Genomic DNA, 24,835 nt, shown 5'->3' with positions numbered 1-24,835 from the left:
TAATCATATTTGAATTAATGAGTGCAATAAAAGTAAATTTATCAATTAAATTATAGAATTAATTTCACTCCTTCTTTGTATCCATACAAAATAGTGATAATTCAATAAAAATGATTCAATTTTATTCATAAAAAGTATTAAATCATTTCATCAATGTTATGACGTCACGTTAAACTGTCGTCCGTAAACCTACTTTACAAACAACCAATTTTTTCTTGCTTAGATTTTACTTACCTGACTCTGAAAGCGGCCCTTAGTGCTGTATTCCAAGACGTTTCGGTAAGTTAGAATACAAGCACCGCATTGCTGAGATACAACCGTAACTTAACTCGCGGGCCGTATTCCAGAACCTGCCCAAACCGAATCACCAGTAAGGGAACAGATCGGCAGTCGTATTTTAATAAACGGTGCCCTGCGCGAGGCTATAAACTGGTTTTAGGGCATTCTGGCGGACGTTTCACAACCATCAGTTAAATTTTGACGGAAAAATTACTAGAGATAGCAGCACCATCACACACAAATGGAACCACCTTTTTACTTTACTCAAGTACTTTTTAAGTTGCGATAATTTTGTTCTTATGACCATTAAAGTGTAAAAAAGGTACTACGTAGGTACGTTATGATCTTAAAAGTACTCGGACATTTATTTGGTGAACTTAAATATCCATAGTAAAAAGTAATCTCTTGTATTTAAATACCTAAGAATGATAATAATAACACATATATTCACACTATAAATCCCCAATTGCCTTAGAAACACAGCATTAAAGCGTGCGCTTGTTAACCTCAAGAGACGTGGTTTGAATCTCGTCACAGGAAATATTTTTGTTTTACCTTTGTGATAACATTATAATTTAACATCGTTGTTATAATAATGTTGAAACAACACGATATTTTTGTATTTTAGTTGTTTAGGCAAAAACAAATATAAAATAATTCTTAGTGATATAATATGTGTTTTAAAATTTCAAGTTAAAAATTTAGTTTCGCCAGCATAAAGTTTCATTTGGCACACAAATAAGCTTAGTAGTTCCCTCAATGATCACAAAAATGACTATATACGCGTTAATGGAGCCAGACGCGGGTCTGCCGTCTGGACGAAATAAACGAAAACAGTGAGCTCTGCGCATGCGCGGAATTTGGGGAACAGATCGGCAACGGATATTACATCAATATCCGTTCCCTAAAAATAAAGGACTGGCTGTGTCTAATCATGCACCAGGAATACGGTTAGAGTACACCTAATACATCATTTTTTGTTTCTTGGAATACCGGTTTTAGTTTAGCTTTTAATGTCTGCGCCTGGCATTAATATATTGTTACGACCTATGTTGGGAGAACTTTGCACGTAAGGAATAGCCCAAATAAGTTTACCAATTTAGAATTACAGTTTTATTAAGTACTAATATTTACATTAATAATACATAATTGTACTTAAAATTGTCCGATCACCAATCACTTGCACTTAAATAATATTTGTTCGTAAGTCACTCAATATCTGTAAAATTCCACAGTTCGCACTCCTCACTGGAGCTGGGCTCGACAGTGGTTCGCCCCTCACCTCGCGCCTGTCCTCACACACAGTCTCGCGCCACTCAGTCGCACTCTCTCGATCCCGTCGCTTCACGTCACGCCACTCTCGAGGGGGTCTCTCACCCTCGCAGAAATCTCCGAACTCTCGGAACTCGCCCGAAACTCGCTCTGAACTCCAGCGAAGGCCTTGTGTACTAGTGGGTCGTCTTTCAAGAACGACGAGAGCGGCTGTGGCGAGTCGTGCGTCCCATTCCGACCCGACGCCCGAAAAGTCCAGAAAGACGGCCCCCGTTCACGCCACTCCACGCGGCGGTGAGCGGAATTCCCAAGGCCGCTCAGCGATAGGTAACAGCGCCATGGCAGGACGATGTGCGGGGTGCGGAGGGGGTAGGGGTTTAGCTAGGACCCTTGTAATCCGGCCAGGCGCGCGTGGCATACTGTACGTCAGTGGACGGCTCGTGACACGGCGTGTGACGTCAGTGGCCGTGCAGGGCCGCCAGCCAGCTCCGAACCTGGCGCGTGTCGCGGGCCTGTCTGCGTCCGTAACAATATTAAGCATTGCATGTGCGTATACTCTTATTGTGCTGAAGTTCATTCACATTATGCAGTTACTGAGGTTATATTCGCGTGGGTTACTATAGTGGCAATGATACAAAATCAGAATTTTCGTAATTTCGCCTTTTTTACAGTTTTTATTTTCGCCCCAGGAATATAATTGAGAATTAATGAAATACGATTATTTTCAAATGGTGAAACACAAGTATTTGGGTGTGGTTGTACACTGAATGGTCCGCCATTTTGGATGAATTAATTTTTTCAGTTATATTTGCTATTTTTATTTACTAGTCAAATTTACTAACATGTAAGGCATAATCATATTGTTCCAAATTTAATTTTACTTTTAAATTTGTGGTTTTAATTGTCAGGCTAGCAAACACACAACGTGAAAATTACCACGGAGTTTGAAGATGAAATAAGAGGGAGTTAACATTCCCAGGATGAAGTAAAGGAATTTGTAATTGGCAGGGAAAGACAAGAAATTTACTTGCAATTCAGTAAACGTCATGGAAATTCCCCAATCATAGCTATTTAAGGGGAAAAGTGTCATGCTTCAATGTGCCATCCATCACCCATTAGCATTTTTTAATGTTAACATCTTAGCTGTTGGTAAACTGCATTTGGTGGGAGTAATTTCGGGAACGCGACGAAAGTCAAGGAACGGAAATGGGTAACAACTGTGCTGCTATCTGTGCCGTATAGCGTTAACCAAGGTTCAAAAAAAAAGAGGAAAACTTTATAGTATTACCTATTTAATGAATTTTTTTAACAAGATAGGCATAATTAAGATAATAATCCTTGTCGAAAATCAGGGTTTAGAATTATTTAAATAGTTTTTTTCGCTTTTATCGGAGCCGCTTTATTATATACAAGTAGCTTAAAATATCACCCTGCAAATCGAATGAATTTATCGTCGGCGTAGCTGCTACAGCAGCGAACCCTAGCGGCGGGCTTGGAAACAACGTGTTTTTTGCGTCCAGAAATTGAGTTGAAAATACAATTTGAGTATATATTTATTTCGCTCAGAATTATTCAATGAACTCTACGTTAAATTTCGTGTCCGAGTTTCGTATTCTAAGCAACATGAGAACACATGAACTTGCTCTGGAGAGTATTTGAAGACTCGCTCACATTTCTTTTTATTCTGATGTTGTTTTACTGCATATATAATATAATATAAACACACACTATAAAATGGCGTATGCAAGATTCCCAATGAAATAAATAAAGTGCAGAGATCAGGTATTGGTATCTTTAAATCTCGGGTTTCTTAAAATTGGTGAAATATGATTACATTTCTGAGTAAATACACTGCATACAGTAACCTTAGAACCCTAAATTGGATTTTAAAAGAGCCTGAAAGCATTCATACAGAATCAGATTCAATCTCAAAACTTGAGTAAAAAAAAACTTCGTTCTTTTAATGCATTCTAGTTATTTCCATTTCAGACTACTGTCGAAAACTGTATTTATTGCGCAAGACAGTAAATAAAAACGGGTAAACGTATCAGGAAGAGCGTTATAGAGTTAAAATGTAAAAACCCGGCCAAACGTATTGTTATTTCAGCAGAAACTGCAAATAAAACTGTTTACTATAAAATAATAGCGAAGAGTCATTCACTGCAAATAGCTTTTTAAATAATAATGTACGAACCCAGATGCTTTTTAGCTGTAAAACATTCTAATGCATCAATGTGCAGATACCAAATAATTTTGCATAGCGGTGATATGCATTCTTTTTTTTTCATTTTTTTTACGGATTCATAATTCATGGTTGGATAGGCTTGCATCACGTGCACGCATAAAAAATATTTTATCCCACCGAAGAGTATTTTTTTGCGAATAAAATAATTTGTGTATTTCGACGCCTATCTGGGTTTTATTAATAGCCGTTGCCGTAACCATGCCACGAAACGCTCGTTATTCATTTTTTTTGGGCTGAAAGCGAGCCTTAAAACATAATAGGGTTGCCTTACTTACAAAAAAAAAACTTTCGGTGCCGAGCCTATAGTTAAATATATTTCATTTCGGCAAAATGTTTCCGCAAAACAAGTTACACGTGAGGTAAAAAACCATAAAAAAGAAAAAATGGGCTGCTGTTTGTATTTTATTTTTACAGTATGAATATTTTTAACGTAGTGAGACAGTTAATATATGGCAACTAGAAGCAAGATAAGATGAATTGTTATAAAACCAAAATAACACCGAAAGAGAAATTAATACACCACCGAAATGCAAAAACTTTTACCTGAATAATCTACTTCTGTCTTCTGAAATGTTAAACATCATTAATAAATGATAAGTTTAAATCTTGGTCTCATAAGCCGTGTCAACTTTTTTTTTTTCGTTTATTCGTTAATAAATATAGAGTGCTCTTTAAAAATTTTTGAATATTTATCTCCCTTGCATATTTTGTTCTGCAATAAATCAAATCAGTTATGTCGTGTGAGAACAAGCCTTAAGACGTAGTCAGGATTATTTCATTTTCTTGCCATTACTATTTTTTATGAGCTATTCCTGTAAATTTATTACAATAAATCTCTTGAAATCTATGTTTCGTCACACGCTTTTCACCAAAAATTGTCACAGTGTTATCAAATAGTGGTAAGATGTCAGTATTCGAATGAAGTTCACTTGCGTGGCATTTTATAGCTTGTAAATAAAGTTCGGTACATGTATGGTGACAAAAATATATTTAGTTTATGGTGAGTGGGTTTTCTTCCCAAGCAAATTGGAAACGTAAAGAAAGTTATATATAAGTATATAAGTTAGAAACTAAAATAACTGTTAGATAAAAATAAGCAGTTAATAATACCTGATACCGTAGAGATGTACAGTGTAAAAAAAAGTGTAATTTTACACCGAAGTAGGTGGCACCTGCATCTATAGTGTTGTAAGTTTATGTTTACCCCACATGTGAAAATGTATTTTAAACTACACATGTGCATATAAAGACAGAGTTTTGTTGTAAAATAACACTAACAATGAAGGTGTAATTTTACACATCACTGACTGTTAATCTATTTAGCATTAAAACTCACATGTACACTGTATGCGTAATTTTAAAGATAATGATGAGTAGAGACCTGCAAAATTCGCGGTTTCAATGGCCTTCAGGATATACTGCACATTCTCCTATACACTGGGCAAATAACGCAAGTTCATTGGTTGTTGACTTGTAAGTCGTCTCAGCTGGTTTGTCTGTGATTCGATCCTTCTTTGCTTGAGGGTTTATAATTGGTTGAGATTCGCCAAGATGAACAGTAAGCCAATAGCAAAATTATCTAAGAGGTATATGTGTTTGAATTCTAGCGTATCACCGAATGAATCCGCGAATTTTTCAGGTCTCTAATGATGAGTAATTTTACTAATTGAAACTTAAATTTACACAAACATTGTCTTTGTAATCAGGCAGTGCATTCATGTGTAACATAGTGAAAAAAATAACACTATCTTTGCTTGTGTAAAATTACGCAACTATTTGTGTGTTTCTATCATTCATCAGATATGATTACAATCCAGTCTCGCACACTGTATAACACCACGCAAAGTTCAGTAGTTAGCTGCTAGGTGTCGCTAGTGTTGCTTCTTGTAGATACGTTAATAAAGTTCCAAGCGATTTAGCCCGGGCTCGAAACCTGATCACTAAAGCTCATCTTGTGCTCCGAAAGCAATGACCTTCATTTTTAGGCTTCATAATAAGTTAGTAATTATGGAATAAACTTAAGGTACACAAATTAAGAATATTTGTTTAAACTACAAATTGGTCCTTACGAAGCCATCGTGATTAATAGAGGGGTTTCTGAACAGCTTCTTTTAATAACTGTTATTCAACTAGCGATAATTTAGTTCACCAAATAAGCTGCCAAGGTCGCTAGTGTCACTTTCTTTATTTCCAGCTGTTACATCTTAAGTCCAAGTAATTATTCACCACGCTCAGCGTCATTTTACTCCAATAATGGAGGACAAATTTAGAAATGACTAATGAGTAAATGTTTATGTTCAAAACATGTTAACTAACAACTACATTGCAACTGTATTTTTATTGATGGTCTGTGAAATGTTTTTATTAATTTTATACAAAACAACTAAGTTTTAATTTCGCACATAAATTTGTATCAAAATACACAATATCGACGTTTTCTCAAGTTATGAAATGTAGTATATTTTACAGTTTTGGCTGCACTGGATATAAAATAACACACAACGAGTATTCATAACTTACCAATACTTACGTGTTAAAATAGACCTACTTCGAAGGCGGAAAAAATCACTTTTTTTTTTTTTTTCCAGTATAGGCATACGGGGAAACATGTGAGTAACACTTGTTGATAGTGTGTTAAAATTCAAACTGCTTGTCTAAAACTACCCACGCCAGATTGGTGTAATTTTTATCACAACCTAAAGTGTTATTTCACTCTATAGTAAAGTAATTTTACTGTCACAATGTGGGTGTCAAATTAATCATTAGAGTCGTTGATTTACAGTGCACCTGAATTTTTTTCATCAATGTTAAATTAAAGAATAGGTATTACCTACAACTCTCTCTCTCTCTAACTCTCTATCACTCTCTCCCTCTAAATAAAAAAAAATTTATATATATATAATTGGATGTTGGTATGTATGATGTTGATAAACTCCGAACACCGTTTGACCAATCGCCATGAAAGTTGGCACATCGAAGGGTTTTTTCAAGGAGAAGTATTTTATACTATCCATTTTTTTTTGGTAATTCGCCACTAGATGGCGCTGCAGCGGTTCAAATTCTAAACCGTTTAACCGATCGCCATGGGTAAAGAGAAAACCATAGCTCTTAGACATACGCACAACAATTGTGTGTCATTTCTGTGTGTCCAGCACACTGTCGCATAGCGCTATCACCCTGTGTTCAGCCCGGGCAACGCGCCGGGTACTGCTGCAACTTAGTTATAAAATAACACGATGTCGTGGGAAAACTACATAAAGAATGTTGCCTGACAGGCACACCGAAATACAATTGATTTAATTTACACTTTTTGATAGTGTATAAGTACGCAATGTGTACATAAACTTACATAAAACATGTTGGCGAAGTAACTTCACATCGCAATGTCTTATTTTACTTCATGTTAATGTAATTTTACAAAACGTTGTTGGAGAAAATTATTATAAGTATCTTTAATTTTCACGGAAATAGTGTATTTTTACATGAATGATGAGATTGTAGAATATTTGGTGTAAAATTACACGAAACAGAAGTAACTTTACACAAAATGAGTATATGATTTTCCAAATTACACGTCGAACAATTTTAAACAAAAATTTATGTAATATGTAAACTTACCCTTATTTTATAGTGATGTTTATACGTATAGGGAATACCACAAAAAAAAGTGACGATTTGGGCTTCAACTACAGCATTTTTAATATTTTTAATTTTATTATTGTAGAAATAATGACATCGACAAAAGTCCAAATTCATATTTTAAACTATGTCAGAATCAGATGTTATTATAACCAGGGACTTAATGCAATGTTATTTCCAGTAGCAGTGTTTCTTGTTTTGACACATAACATTGTGATACCAGGGACTGTAACAATTCCCGTTTTAAATGACCTCTAGAACAGAATCCACAATCCCCTACATACTCGGGAAAATGCCACACGCTCATTGGCTACTGACTAGTGGAACCTATCACCTGGGATTTGGTTGGATATTTTTCATTGGCTCAGTATCATTCATATAAACTGTGAGCCAGTCATAGAAGAAAAATTATGGTGCATGTGTTTGGATTCTAGATATCACAAAATGTATACTCGAATTTTTTCGGTCTCTAGTGATACCTTAATTCGAGTGATTCTGTAAACGAGTATGTATTCACGTAATTAGCAACTCTGTGAATTATTTATAAAAATTAAAAAAAGAAACAATAAAAATGATTTCAAAATTTTTTTGCGTAATTTTCTGACAATATAACACCACAAAATCTTAGCTATAATAATTATAACGCAATAACGAGCAATAGTTTCCTGCGTTTACACCATTAAGTCATTTTCACATCCATTATCTATTGATATAAAAAGCAAGATTCATCATATACGTATTAGTCATTAAACGTATCTGTGCAATCAATACAAAAAATTATGTGGATATATTAATACGTAATACTACGACGTATATAAATTTGCATTAAGAAATAGTAAAATACATACGGAAAAATGCTCGCAATATTTAGGCACATGCAAAATTATTTACTTAGTCTTTATAATTAATGAATGCAGAAAATTAAGAGCAAATAAAAAAAATCAATAATTTAAATGAAAAAATAAACATAAACTTTGCTCTTTTAACTCATAAAGCATGCATTTTACTTCCATTCGTTGTTCTCTACAAAGTATTATCATAAATTTTTATTTTCTTTTGTATAGGCTATTTAAAGTTTTTGTGCTAACAAAACTTTTAAAGCTCTTCAATTTTTCTTGCGAGTATTAACGAAAGAAGATGTAATCTTACACTTTTCTTTAATTTTAAATCCTGCTTTGCTGCTTTGGCCGAGAAAAATTAATGGATTTAGCTCGATACTGTGTTTTTATAAAAATATAATTCATTTCAGGATTAAAATGAAATATTTTTTATCAGTTCCACCACTTTTTTTCTAAGCTGAAAAAAAAGAAGTTAAATAAATGCATGCTTGAAAAGTATATTTTGAATTTTTGAGCATTCGGTTCAACATTCCACAAAAGAGAAATTATCTCTCTTTTTTTTTCACAGTCACGTATTTATGGATTTAATCATCGGAATAAAAACTTTTTTTTTCATCCTACGTAAATTATTTAACTTCACGTTTGCTGTCCGGGTTATTTTCTCCTCTACCTGAATCTAAACACTTGAGCGCTTTTATTAAATTCGGTTTCGATAACCACCCTCGATGTAAATTGTAAACCTCTGTGAATATTATTGGCGTCGAATGTTTCGTGTTTGATTCCTCAAACAGCACAGTAACACTAGGTTTCACAACCTTGTTAATTATGCTATCATTTTATTGTGATAACTATTAGGTAAGGGATTTTTCAATTTATTTTACACGATAACTTTTTTAAATTAGTTGTTTTTACACTAGTATTTCCTACAGATATTTACTATGTGTAACACAATGGATTTAAAATGTCTCTTAAGTTATAATAATTAAGAACATTTGAGAATAAATTACAATTTTTGGAAATCGGCTGAAACAAATTTCGATAGAAAAAAATTCAAGGACATATAGTGTTAAAATCTACAGAATTGGCTCTTACAGAAAAATGTCAAAACAATTAAATTTTCAACAAGGCATGTGAGCACGAGACTTTATAATAAAGTTAAACTTTTCCTACAAAACTTATATAATATTTTCTTTACGATGGTTTTTATTTTAAATAATTAAGAATAATATTTGAAAATTTAATCACTGGTCTGACATCTGCTACTTAACCCACTATTTTTTATTGTTGTCAATTAAAGCAATAGTTAAAACACTGCAAACAAGGGTGAGCTTTCGTGTGATAACTGGGTGTTGTTTAAAATGAAAAATATATATATATCGCAGGCAGAAATCTTTGAAATGACTTCCGGACTTCTCATTTATACGTAGATAATAAAATTAAAAGCATTTTTTTAAATGTCACTTTTATACCTGTTGCGATTGACTTTGGCTTCTACGTCGTAAAATAAATATTAAAATTTTTAACAAATTAATTTTTTGCAAAAAACAATTAACGAGAACACGAGTTCAAATTCTCGTCTGGCTATCATAATTAATGTTTTCTGAGGATTCCGGACATATTCCCAAGCAAATTCTGTGTGTGGGGGGCGGGAAGAACATTCCGTATTTCCTAGAGAAAATTTCTATGTTTGCTGTACTTTGACAGTGTCTTAACTTTCTTCGCAAATTTTGTTGACAATGTTTGGTTAGACATGCATTTCAGTGCTTGGTTGGTGACAATGGCGGCGCGGTTATATCGTGCTACCGAACGGCCTTGTTTTACCAGAAAATATCTATGCCTGTAAATGCGTCCAAATTTTCGCAAAAAAGTAAAACACTTGAACGCTTATAAGAGTACAGCTTGTTCTTCCTTGTAAGTGGAGGCCGTTTTAAATATATACCATTGCCTTATTTGGCCACTACGTAGCTGCTCCGGCAACGGGTTCAAGCGGAAGTTGCGTAAAATGTAGTTTAAAACACAATTTTCGTTATATTTAACATGTTCGGCATTATTTTAAAGAATACCAAGTTAAATTTCATGTCCGAGTTTCGTATTATAAGTGTATTTTGAACACGAGAACACATGAATACTTGTTACCGAGGTTCGATGTTACACATCTCTGACGAGTACTGAAAGACTCGCTCACATATTTTAGTTTTTGCAAGTTTATGTTCAGTTTATTATTTACTCCAGTGAGCATCACATACCACATGATCTGATGATGGAGAATATATAAAAACTTTATGTTGCAAAAAAATGAATTAACACGCGAATTTTGCAGGTCCTCATGAAGGGCCCGCCTAGTCTAGGGTGATAAGTAGAGTCCCGGAAATTTCGCGGATTCATCTGGCCTCAGGATAGAATTCAAAGTTATAGGTGTGCTCGACCCATGTTTACTTTCCCATTGGTTGATTTCTTAGAGAGAACATTTTTATCCTTGTTAATTGGCACTACCTGATTCGCTTACTTCTCTCCTAGCTGGACATCATTGGCTCACGGTCGTAGAGGGGCGTGTCCAGATAACTGCGGTCCAATCATGAACACAGTGCGACAGTGTGGAGGTTTGCATTCTAGCTTGCGACTACATGAATGCGCGAAAATTCCGTGGCTCTAGTGATAAGTGCCACACTCGCTTGGTGCTTTTAGACAGATATCGCCTTTAAGAGCAAAGGCTGTGAACTATAGCGTGTGGTCTTACCCTCGTGTGCATACAGCAACTATGAGAAAGGAGTGGCGGAAAAATTAATTTGAATGTGCATTAGCTAGAGACAGGAAAAATTGGCGGATTCATTCGGCGATCGGCTAGAATTCAAATACATATACCTCTTACATGATTTTTCTATTGGCTTACTGTTCATCTGGACGCATTTCAACCAATTATAAACCCTCAACCAAAGAAGGATCGAATCACAGACGAACCAGCCGAGACGACTCACAAGTCGGCAGCCAATGAACTTGCGTTATTTGCCCGAGTGTACAGGGGAATGTGCAGTCTATCCTGAAGGCCATCGAAACCGCAAATTTTTCCGGTTCTATGCATTACATGGAACGAACGGCAGTTTTATAACTTCAATACTATCCATAAAACATCTATTTTACAGCCATTTTCATTCTGCAAAACATACAATTTAAAGATTAAGTACGGAAACGGAACTACTCATTCACTCTCAGCGTATTTTCAAATGCTTTTCGTAAACAGAGAGCACTCATGATTTAATACAATTTCTTGGACATACGCCAATACAGTTTTGCATTGTTTATCGTGGAAATTTTTTTTTTCAAGAACTCATATTATCGTTGTTCGTATATCTGCTGCGTTTTTCCAGGTTTTGTTGTCTGCCTGCATTTACAGTTATTTTGGTAACTGTCTCGTGGTTGTTAGTCCAATGTGTTATTTTTTTTATTTCATCATGGGTGAGTTCCTTCCACTGAATTTTTGTGCTGTCCGATATTTACGTTTGTATGTGTTCGTCTGTGTTTTCGTCTTTGTGTTGTCCATAGCACCTGTTTAGGTAGATCGTTTGGTTTTATCTATTTCACACAGCTGATTTAAGCTTGTTCTCTGAGGGTGTACGTTATGTTTTTTTATTTCTTAATTCGCGTTCTTGAATATGGTTTTTTTCCCCGTGACAAACAGTGACAAAACGTTTCTATGGCGCATGTCCAAGAAACTGCATTAAATCAAAATTCCCCGCTGCATGGATCATTTGAAGAACGTGGACAGCACTCGTAAAGTGCAGTTTTCTGATAGCGTCGTTTGTTTTTCTGCTGAAGAGGGTGTGCGTGTGTGTGTAGGTAGGTGTGTAGGTGTGTAGGTGTGTAGGTGCGTAGGTGCGTAGGTGTGTGTTTAGGTGAGTGTGTTGGTGTGTAGGTGCGTAGGTGTGTGTTTGTGTGAGTGTGTTGGTGTGTAGGTGTGTAGGTGTGTAGGTGCGTAGGTGTGTGTGAGTGTGTTAGTGTGTATGTGTGTGTTTAGGTGAGTGTGTTGGTGTGTTGGTGAGTGTGTTTGTGTGTGTTGGTGAGTGTGTTGGTGTGTTGGTGAGATTGTGAGTGTGTGAGTGTGTGAGTGTGTTAGTGTGTGCACAGGTGGGTGGTGGGGCGGGGCCATTAACGGCCTCCGGGTCGGGCCTGTGTGACGGCGCCGGCAGTTGCGTCTGACAGCAGGCGCCGGGAGACGAACAGCCGTCTCCTGTCAAGCGCAAGCGCGCAGTTAGCGACGGACGTAATGCGAACCTGCTGGCCGAGCGAAACACGTGCTGCGCCCGGGCAGAATAAAAAAAAATAAAATAAAAGTGTGCGCTTGGAGTGAACGCGCGCCACAAGTGAAACTTCTTGCTTGTTAGGAACTGCATAGCTACAAGTACCCGCTTCGTTCGTTTATTTTTTGGTCGTTATTTATTTACAACACTATTTTTTGTATAAATAACACGTTTTAAAAGACTTTTCTTTAATCATTTTTTTTAAAAATCATTTTACATAAATTTTTTACATGCTAAGTAAACACAAATATCTTACACAAACTAAAAAAAAATATGATTATTTCATAAATTATTTAGAGTGCTACAGCATTTGTAATATATCTAGTCATATTTTCGTGTGGTATCAGTGTATACCGGTTTTCTCCGCAAACCTGATATATATCAGGCAACATATAATTGTCCGTGGGAATAAAAACAGAATTCTCTCAAATATATTCCGACACGCTTAAAAGTTTGTCTCTGAGCTTTATTTATAGTGACTGCGAATGATACCTTCACAGGAAATTGTAACATTTAAAATTAAATGGCTAATCTTTGGGTATAATCGGAATGCGAGGTATAAGTACTGTTCGTTCAACTGCTGGCCCAGTCACAGACGTCGTACATTTACCCTCAAGAATTTTTAAATTCATTGAATCCGTGTGGGCTACCCCCCCCATTCGTTGAAATAAAAAATTGGCATTCAAATTATTTGATTACGTAACCATAGGCCTCCCAAATGTATTTAACGAAACCAGACTTCAAGTGAAATTTCTTAGAAACAATGTCGTAGTAACTATGACATTGTTTCTAAGAAATTTATGTAGCTGCAACACCAAACTGTACCCCCCGATTTTGTTATCATTCTTTTTTTGAATTGCCTCCAACCATGGAAGCAATTTTAAAGACGTATTCACGTCAAAAAATAAATAAATAAAGTGCTAAACTCCGGCTTTGGACCTGACTTTCGAAAAGGAATTCATTAAAATACTGCCTCTTGGTACAAATTCTCTAAACAGTTAATATTATAAAATTTCCCTTTGGCTTTGTGAAATTTAGTTCGCCACATCCGAAACAGTTTGACCTATGGTTCGGGACGGAACAATATGGCGACGGAGAGGTTAAAAAAAAGACTTCAAACACGTGGCAGCATGCCGTCTCCTGGAGATAATAACTCTGAGACTGTGCCGATGCAAGTTGTTTGGCGGGAAGCCTTCTTTTCACAGACGAGAGAGCCAAACTCCCGATCGTGCACCTTCAGTTTTTTTAGTTCATTGTAACTCATGATAACTAATGGTCAATTAGGTTAGGTTAGCTACATTGTAAATACTTTAAAACATTGTGGACGGTTGATTTGGTTAGGATAGCTACATTAAAGATACTGTGAAATCATGTAAACGGTTTCCTAGCCCTGGATAGCTACATATTAAAAAGTTATTTGCTAAGCAACCATAAAATGATTTTACAGTATTTTTAATGTAGCTATACTTACCTAATATAACTAACCATCCACAATTTTTTAAAGTATTTATAATGTAGCTAACCTATCCTAATCGACCGCAAAATTTAATGCCACACCGGTTTATACAATGAGATAGTACCGGGGAGGGGGGGGGGAAGCGAGCATGAACTTCGGGGAACTTCGGGTGTAGCTCTCTCGTCTGTGAAATGATAGCTTCCCTTGTTTGGCGGTTAGTGTCTGCGGCTGCCGTCGACCGAGGTTCGACCCGCCTCCGATAGAAAAAGGGATGGCAAGGGGGGAAATGTTTGCGCGGCGTTGGGAAATGTTTTCCCTCCCGCCCTGGCCGACGGCGGAGTTGGCAAGCGTGACAAAGTGTTTAACATCTCTCAGGCGCGCGCGCGCCTCTGCCTCGCTGTGTGCGCAACGCGCGGTTTCGGACGGAGCTGTTTGCGGAACAAAGCGCAGTAAATCTGCGCGTCGCCAACTCCCGCACACGCGCGCGCGGGGGGGTGAATTCTCTCGCAGGTTGGCGGCCGTGTTTCGGCTTCAGTCGGAGAGCAGAAGGGACGTTTGTGTGCGCGCGGGGCGCGCGAAAGAATCCAGGCGCGAACACAAGTTTTACACACGCACACCCACACACACACACAGGGGCGCAACAACTAAATTTCCAAAAGGGGGGGGGGCAATATACCTTTTTATAAAGAATCATCGATCCCCCCTATTGAAGCGGGGGGTCCGGGGGTCCTCCCCCGGGAACATTTGTATTTCAAGGTGGAAAATGGTGCTATATTTAAGCAGTTTTATCATCTAAAAATTCATTACACAGCACTTTCCTTGCCCCCGTTTGCCCCCACTTCAAGGTTTCAGAGGGGGGGGGGGGGGGCAAAATAACCCTGTTGTTGCGCCCCTGCGACACACACACACACACACACACACCAAATCAAACGCACATCCACACACGCTACAGTGGCTGTTCCAAGGGGGGGGGGGGCACCAGGGGCAAGTAACCCCCCCCCCCCGAAAAACCAGTTGTCTGCTACATTAATATTGCCGACAAAAATGATTGTTTCTGAAACCAATAAGATATTTTAATATAATTAACGAATTTCTCGTAGGATCATAAAATCTGGTGGTTGGATGTTATGTGTAGTGTGAGTAGATTAAATACAAATTTGGTAATTTTAACACATTTTTTTTTCTCTGGCTATTCTGAAATCCTAGTTGAACCTCTGGATCCGCCACTGCACACGCGCATGCGAACATGCGCGCGCACACACGCACGCACACACAAGCGTGTGCGCTTCTGGTCAGCGTACGAGTTCGCAAAAGTTGTTAAAGCCTCTTCCGCGAATAACAGCTCGCCACTAAATACGCCAATAATAAATAAATAAAAATCAAAGGGTCCGTTTGCGTTTTTCTAAACATTACACGTTAAAATACAACGCTTGAATTTTTTGTTTCGTCTGTACTTACTATATGATTTAACCAAAATACCGCAGATGTTAATTACATGGATTTAAAACAACTTTAAAGTCAGTTACAGTAAGATTTACTTCAATGTGATAACTCAAACGATTTACAAGTTGTATTAAGATACCAAAATCTATAAGTGGTTATCATTACTTCTATTCTGAATGTAAGTTAAAAAAAATAGAATTTATATCTGAACTGATAAAATACACGTTCCTCGATAACACACGAATTACCTATTTACTCGAAAATAAATAAGTAAAATTTAATAGAATAATTTGAGTTATTTCATGTTATGTATTTACATATTTCAGTATTGTTATCTCCTTGTATTTAAGTAGATCAGAAATAAGAAGCATAATTTAGAGTTTTTGATTGCAAATAAAAGTTTTTAACTTATCCTAAAAGTATAACAAAAAATATATTTTTTTTAACGGATGACTTTATGTTAATTTAAATTTAGCATCCGTTCTACTAAGGAAAATAACTATTTCTCCATAGTTTATATCTTTGTATCCCGTGACAATAGTTCTTATTTCTACGCAAGCAAAGTAATAGCGAGAAATAGTAATTTAGTTTAACATCTGCATGCAGTTTATCTAATATCTGAACTGCACCAAGAATATTTTCTTGTGTGTTGTGGCCTCGATCTACAGTTTTGCAGACAAAGGAAAATATTTCTATAAATAACTAAGCATGGAATAATTAACGTTTTAAATTTAAATAGAAAATGCTGTAAACTTTTAAATTATAAATTATAATTTTATTTAACCAAAGTTTTCTCGAAACTTGTATTAAATTAAAAAAATATAAGTATACATTAAACTTTAATATTAGGTTTACGTAACTGTCGCCACTAAATGTCTGACACGGAATTTGGCCTGAAATTTAATATAAAATAATATATGAGAAGAATACTATGAAAGCTCAAATGCTAAACTCCACATGACATTTAGGTCCTATTAAGAAAACTAATCGTTTCAATTATTTCAAAGTTGTATACGTGATAGCCTAGATAAATATTTTTCCGTAATATAAAATTGCTGTTATTACAAAAAAGTTTGTAGAAAACAAAACACTTTATTTGTTTGAAGTGCACAGGTTTTTGTCAGAGTTTTTATTTTTACATTTTCATAAACGTCAAACATTTCTTTTGCAGTTGTTGGAACCTGAAATCGTAAAACTGACTTTTTTTTTACCAAATTTTTTTTTCCATAGTGAACAGGTTTCTTCATTATTCCAGTAAAGTGTACACAGTCGACTGTTTTGGACCATGGCCAGTAATATACGAAATTACTCCAAATATTAACACCTAATTGAAGTTGTGCCTCGGGTAGATAGTAAGGCAGGCCAATAACATTACCTTTTTATGAACGGACATCACGCAGATACGTGTTATAATATGAATTAAATAAAGCTACGGAACAAAAATCATTATAAAATTTGTTGACGTGTACCGATCGCGCCACGTACATCATGTTTATTTATTAAGATGAACTGACAAATCTTTGTAAATTTTATTATTACGTAAAATACTACCACCAACAGGTTACAATTTGTTATACCAACCTAAAATAAAGTTCAATAAAACGAAATAACACCATTAAAGAATATATATTTAGTTTATTAAACTTTTTTGAACCATAAAATAAGAAGAATTTTAGGTAAGATTGAATACTTGCCAATAAATGTTCAATGTGTTCAATTTCTGTAAACTTTTAGTACAGTGCGTGACCGGCAGTTATCAAAAGATTTATGAAGTGAAACTTCTTTATTAAAGTTTACAAGCGTTACGAAAATTCCGATCGCATGAGGGGAATAGTAATGTACGTGGTGGGGGAACCGGTAGAGGAGAGTGCGTCAGCGGCGACGCCACTCCAACAGCATGCTCTAGCGGTCGAATGGGAAGACGGCAGGGGAGAGGTAGAAATGACGCAGCAGTGATGCTTGCCTACTCTTCAGTTTTCGTAACAGCAAACGAATGACGCTACCCTATTTCTTTTATTTTATTTAAAGTATCTACTATATGCTTATTCGCGTGGAAAACCGTTACTGATTTATGCAACTAACTTTATAGGTATCATTAATTGTTATGTGAATAGTGTGATTGAAAATGTTAAAAATACGTATCGCTTAAGAGATTAGCTTTACAGTGTAAAACTTGTGGATAAAAATTTATAAGTGTCATTTATATTCGATTGGGGTGTATCTGTTCTTTCATTTTCTTCAGCTGGAGATCGTGATTTAACATCTTTGTCCAAAAATAATAAGAAGAGGTATCTTCAAAGGTAACGTGGGAAATAAACCACCAAAAGAGACGCAAAAAAGAGCCAGTAAACGGATGAGAGAGTACAGGACACGGAAAAACGCATTTTTTTCATTTGAGGTCACACCCGCATTCTTACTATTCCAATTTATTATCTCTTATTCAATAAAAAATTAATATATTATCTCTATTTATAACTAATAAGCAAGAAGTTTCACATCTGTCCTGCGTGGACTCAAAACACACTTAAAAAAAAAAGGTTGTTTGTATTTTAATATAGTCACTTTTCCTGTTCTATAGTATGTTTAAAAATCTAAGTTTTTTTTAATTCACCGTAGTAGGGAAACCTTTTCACAGACGAGAGAGCCAAACGCCCGATCATGCATCTTCGGGTTTTTTTTTGTTCATTGTAACTCATGATAACTAATGGTCAATTAGGTTAGGTTAGCTACATTATAAATACTTTAAAACATTGTGGACGGTTGATTTGGTTAGGATAGCTACATTAAAGATACTGTGAAATCATGTAAACGGTTTCCTAGCCCTGGATAGCTACATATTAAAAAGTTATTTGCTAAGCAACCATAAAATGATTTTACAGTATTTTTAATGTAGCTATACTTACCTAATATAACTAACCATCCACAATGTTTTAAAGTATTTATAATGTAGCTAACCTAACCTAATCGACCGCAAAATTTAATGCCACACCGGTCTATACAATGAGATAGAACGAAAAAAAAAAGCTAGCATTAACTTTGGGGAACTTCGGGTATGGCTCTATCGTCTGTGAAATGAAGGTTTCCCACTGTAGTAGTTCGTGCCAAAGAGAATATAAATGGATGGAGCGGATGGCAATATGTTATGTCACGTGGTTTGTATCGCATAGGAAGGGTGTTTTTAGTGGACAGGTTAGAGTGGAAAAGGGGGTGGGGGGTAGTGGTTCATAAAATACGACCAGGGAAAGGGTCAGGATCTTGCAGATGACACGGGGTCAGTCTGCAAGTGACAGCGTGTGGAAGGGGTTTTTAAGAATGACCAGGGGGGGGGGGAGCTCGTGTCTGCACCACGAAGGCCCTTATGTGGGCGTGGATTTAACTCGAGCTTCACAGAAAAAAATAAAAAAAATGTCTCTGTGCTTTTACAAAAGATACCTTTGGAAACCAGTTGCCAAGAAGAAATACACAATAAAGATAATGTAACTTTGTACAACGCATGGCTATGGTTATTTTTAATATATAAAATATTTTTTTTAGATAATACTAAGAATCTCTTACGAAAATTGGCGCATAATTTTTCGTTTAGGCATACTTTTTGAAACCATGGAAAAGATAATCGAATATTCAACAAGTTATCACAAATCCTTTCTTAGTGTAACCATAGGACACTCAAGGAATATTTCTTCCAAACTTCAAGTCTCCAGGTTAACCGATTAGGCTATGCGTTGTCTGTCTGTTAGTCAGTGTAAAAGTTTTTATTAAGTAGATGGAATGCCTGAAAATAGAAGCGACTGTTTGCTACAAATAGATATCACAGTGAAGTCAATGGCATTCAGTGTTAAAGCTATTTAAAATATATATATATACATATATAGTCCGTGATAAATGTCTGAACTAAAATAATAAAACCGAAATTGGTGAATATATATGCTGACAAAATATGAAAATTAATTAAAATTTTCTTAGACTTCAAGCCACAAGTAAAAAAAAAATGTAAATTTTTTTTAAATAAGCACGCTGAGGCAGTGAAATATTTACTGTAAAGGTTTTTGTGCTCATTTACTGCATGAAGAAATATATTCAGTAGTTCAGGAAAATTTTCCGGAACACATATATTGCTACTGTGTTGAATGCACACCTTTAGCTCAGGGCATTCGGCAACTGATACACTTCATGTATCATTGGGCTGTGCATTTTCCGTTTCAGTATATGGACACATCGAAAGGATTACTGTATGTGTGCTTTGTTAACTGTTTTTTTTTCTTGAATTCGCATTTATGTATATTTTTATTTTGCCATATGTTAAGAATTGGCCTTTTTAAGTTGTGTGATTCTGAGTTCAAATTATCCTCTCTGGCATTTATATTTATAAATTTAAGTTCCTCTCTCATTCTCTCTTTCTCTTTCTTCATCTATTTTTTTTTCATCCAAGGATAAACCAGCACGAAGCTGTGTATTCTGTAGCCTGTCGTTTAATATATATGGCAGAACGTGGAAGTTCAAATAAACCGTCTTACTTTCGCACATGAAAAGCTTCCGAAAACTGTCGGGTTCGCTATATTCTCGACAGTTTCAAGAAATGACTGGTTATCATACTATACGTATCCCACCAAAAAGTTTAAAACCATTAATAAAAACGTATAAAATAATGTTTTGGTTGTATTATTTTTTATAAATTAATTATTAATTTTAATAATTCTTAATATACTAAAAAAACAAAAAAATAGTAATTAAGTTAAATATTTCATATAGGCCTATTGAACTTTCATAATGCTTTTTAATAAGTAAACGCTTTATAAAAAAAGTTTTATTTAATAGAAAGGATATAAAGTAATATATATATATATATATATATATATATATATATTTAAAGTGTCTTGCAATAATGGTTTTTAAATGCAAGTTTTATCAAGAGTCAATTAAAGTTCTGCAGACATATTAGCACTGAAGCAAAACACTTTGTTTTTGATTTCACAACTGCACTGATTGAATTCGCAGTTATGTTCAATATTTAACAAACAATGTAGCCTAAGTCTTTGCAGAAATTAACCGACACTTTCACTTTATAATCACCAGCCCGAAATCTCGGTCATTCACGAATCAGATGAAGAAATTTCATGTACCTTAATGCTTTTGGGGATTTTCAACCATAAATAAAGTATTTGCTGATGCCTTTTGTAAAACGTCCTAGTAGGGCAAAACATCTTAAGTCAACATAAATATTGATATTAAAATACATGGAATTAATTACAATATCATATAAAGTTACGTCGATGAAAAACTTAAGATAAGTGAATACTTAAAGTTGAAATAACCAAGACGCACAAATTATATTAGTTATATAACCAGGGTTAAATCAAAGTTGTGTATTTAAACTGGGGTCTGACAGTTTAGTTAGGAAACTAACTTTTTTTTCTGAGGGATCGTATAGGTAATGTTAGTTACATTTAAGTTATAACGAATTACTTGTGTACCTGTGTTTTCAACCTGTGTTTTCATTTCAAGAGGTTTTTAACCAATCTACAACACTTAGAAAGAAGCTACGTATCTAAATTTGAAACGTGACTCATATTACATATCTATTGTGTAAAAATAGAAATAAATATTTTTAAATTTTAATTTACAATGCCATATGGAAATAAAATATTAAGCTGATAAAAAAGAGAGCTTTTCAAAATTTAAGAACATGAATTTTTGTTAAGTAGTAAAAATTATGTTCTCTTTGGCGACAAAAACCTTTAGTTTTCTGCATTAATTGGCTTAATCATTACAAATTTTACGGTTGGAAAATAAACTTTTCACGCTGATCCTGCCAGATTCAGACATTGGAAGGTAACATTTGCAAGAAGCAGGAAATACAAAGGTTTAATTAAAATTTCACTGGCGTCAAAATGTCACTACACAGAGCCTTTATGGAACTATGACGGGTGTTTCTGATTTTGTTTTTGTTGAATATGAATTAACTTTTTTTATTATTTGACTGCCATTTTGTTTAAGCAAGCTTAAATTATTATCAGAAATGTTCAATAAACCACCAATTTAAAATGGAGAAAATATTTCAATCTTCCAAAAACTTAAAAAAAATAAAAAAAAATATTAAATCCAGAGAAATGAAAAAAAAAATTTAATCGATTTACACATGGCTAAAGTACGTGTTTTTGGTTCAACCATTTTAGCGGGAGTTTAACTTAAATTAGGAGGACATAGTTTATTACTTGTATTTTCTTTGCTATTTTTATATGATATTATGTATAATTTTTTAAATTACAACTAGATTATTAGGTGATTTAATTATTAGGTTTGTAAATTGATGTCAAAGCGACCTAAAGTCATTAAATGCTTATTCTTTTGAAATTCGTATGGGATTGATTTCGGGGAACTTTATGTCATTTAATAAATTATGATTTCTTGGGTAATTAGTTTTAATGTTAGCTTATGGTTTATGTTCATCTGGTTTGTTTGTTTGGCTAATAGGTAATATTCATGAACAGTTATTTTATACCATGGAAAATTTAGTTCATTGCACAACAGTTATTGCACAACATTGGCAGATCCTTAGTCTATAATATAAAAATGAATCGCAAAATGTGTTGGTAAGTGCATAACTCAACAACGCCTGGACCAATTAGGCCAATTTTTTTTTAAATGTTCGTTGAAGTTCAAAGATGGTTTTTACGGCGAGAAAAATTCGAATAATTGCCGGAAAAACCCTAAAACCAGCACTTTTATTTTTCCCATACAAACGTTTTCTAACTAAAACGAGCTTTATTGCTATTGTATAAAGTTCATATTAAATTACAAGCACTCACTGTTGTTTAAACAATGTAGGTATGTTCCTAACGTCAAAGAGTCAATTTGCACTTTATTACCTCTGTACAAAGTTCAATCATATCTATCAAAACAGTGTGCGTTGGAGCACAGATAAAAAAACAAACAAAAAATAAACCGAAATCGAATAGTTCAATTTGGTCGGCTTCGCGATATTATTTCATTTGTTTTACTTTAAAATGCATCAGTTTTCAAGTCATTACATCAGTCCAACAAAACCAGCATTACCAAAAGTGTTTCATAAGTTTAAGTTTTTATTATTTCATTTCCCTATTTTAAATACGGCTTGAAGGATTTGACTCCAAATCATATCAAATTAAAAAAAAAGTTGAAACAACAACAAACTGTCAATTTCAGCGTTTTTTTCTTGGATTTTAGGTTACCTACCCTAATGAGTTTGCTTTTGTCAACTGATACAGGAAACAAATTCTTAACCTGTATAGTATTTTGTGCAGTGTTTATTTACCTATGATCGCTAATTATTGCATGTGACAAAATAATATATAATATAGATATGCCTCCTATTAGACGAAGCAATTTAGGTAGAAGAACCCGAAATGCTACAAACCAAGCTAATTACCGATCTAATCATGCTGCACAAGAACATAACGGCCGAAATGAACGTGAAAGAATTCGGATATCACAAACGCGTGAAGCGCAAGCGCGACATTCAACTAATAATCGCGCAAGTTTGAATCGAGCTGCCTTCAGGTACGATGTGTCAATTGACTACAGTAACTACCAATGTGTTGTTATTGGTTCCACGAACTCGGTTTGCTCACATTGTAAGGCATTGAAATATAAAAACGAAGCTAATGGATTGTGTTGCGCAAATGGTAAAGTGAAATTGATACCATTGGAACCACCACCAGAGCCATTGTACTCATTGGTTTCAGGAATAGGAACAGATTCCATACACTTTTTGACAAATATTCAACAATATAACAATTGCTTTCAAATGACTTCATTTGGTTCAACAAATGTAGTTCGGGAAAATTTTATGCCAACTTTCAAGGTATATATCAATTAATCATAATTATTTTAGCAAACAATATGTTCTGTCACCTATGTTAAGATGTGTCACTAATCATAATCATCACTTAGTCATCATATTATTTTGACGGTTCTGTTCAGGAGAATTTTTTGCCCCGACTATAATATATGTAGGAACAAAAAAATGTCACATTACAAATCATTTTGACAGGACTTTATTGCAATTTAATTAGGCAGTACGAAGTCTGCTGGGTCAGCTAGTCAGTAATAAGTTAGGATGTATATTTTTTCAAGCATATAACTTGGTACCAGGAGATTAAACAAAACGTTAGTCATCGTCACAAAAAATATTTTTTAACTACTTCTTAAATTCTGTGTTGAAGTCACGTTCATAGAAATTATGGTATGCCCGTCGTTTCGGCAAACCATCTTGCAGCCATCTTCAAGGGCTAGTACCTAAACATGAGAGCTTGGTGTTAAAACACAGTATTTATATAAGTATAATCACATCGAGCTGTGGGCGGCCATAGTTGGAGGATGGAGTGGGCAATCAAGATATGTCTGCCTAAAACATGTCTCATCCTTAGAGACCTGCAAATTTCGCGGATTCATTTCGTGATATGCTACAATTCAAATAATTATACCTTAGCGCTACTTCTGCAATTGGTTCACTGTTAATCTGGAGGACTGAGGGCCAATTAGAGACCCTCACTCATAGAAGTGTCGAATCACAGACACTCGGTCGAGACGACTCACAAGTCAGCAGCCAATGAACAGGTGGCATTTGCCCGAGTGTGTAGAGTGTAGCAGAGTCTATCCTGGAGGTCATTGAATCCGCGAATTTTGCAGTTATCTACATCCTTAGATTGCGGTGTGAATTTAAATAGTGATTTATTCTCGTTTTCCAATGCACGTTTCTGATACTAAGCACTGTCTTTTTTTCCCCCGCTGTGCACAGTTCACAGATAGATATACGCCAGAGAACGTAATATTTGAAGACCCAAGACGTTGTAATGTATTGGAAATTTTTAAAAATTAATATAATACGTTTCTTAAAGTAAAATTTTGGATGAGAATTTTGGAAATACGTTTTCTTTTGCATTTCTTCAGGAGCATCATCTGATAATATTATTATTTTTTAATTATACTTATGAAGACGTTATTGAAAGACGTCATCTTGATTTCAATTGTTTTTGCTAACAATTTTTATATAAATAAATATTAAAACGTTTTAAGGCGATACCGCGTTAGAAGCACCAGTGAGAGTGGCACTTATCATCCCGCCTCAGCAACACTGGCAGGTTGGACCTATTCAGAGCCATCGCATTGCCTGTACAGGTTACGTTTTATGGTTTCATTCCGAATGTTTCTTCTTCCGGAAGGCAAAGAATACTGAAATGTTACAGTGTATGTCCGTAACTTCTCAACGACAAGAGATACGCCCAAGCACTCACGGAATATCATATATTTTTTTTTTTGCCAACACACGTTCTATGGCCTCGCAGTGGTTATAGATTTGCTCGCGAGCTTTCATTTCAAAGCGAACACT

The 24,835-nt window shown here is 35.1% G+C and overlaps 2 protein-coding genes across 4 annotated transcripts in view; one reads left to right on the top strand and one right to left on the bottom strand.

Moving 5' to 3' along the window:
* The window catches only part of LOC134540544 (esterase E4-like), a 761,050-nt gene that overhangs the window by 302,083 nt on the left and 434,132 nt on the right, over nucleotides 1-24,835 (bottom strand). The gene's annotated exons all lie outside the window — the stretch shown is intronic.
* The window catches only part of LOC134540546 (prolactin-releasing peptide receptor-like), a 233,475-nt gene that overhangs the window by 59,695 nt on the left and 148,945 nt on the right, over nucleotides 1-24,835 (top strand). The window lies entirely within an intron of this gene.

This window comes from Bacillus rossius, chromosome 17 (assembly GCF_032445375.1).
Source record: "Bacillus rossius redtenbacheri isolate Brsri chromosome 17, Brsri_v3, whole genome shotgun sequence".
NCBI lineage: Eukaryota > Metazoa > Arthropoda > Insecta > Phasmatodea > Bacillidae > Bacillus > Bacillus rossius.
This window is presented reverse-complemented; position numbering and strand designations above follow the sequence as displayed.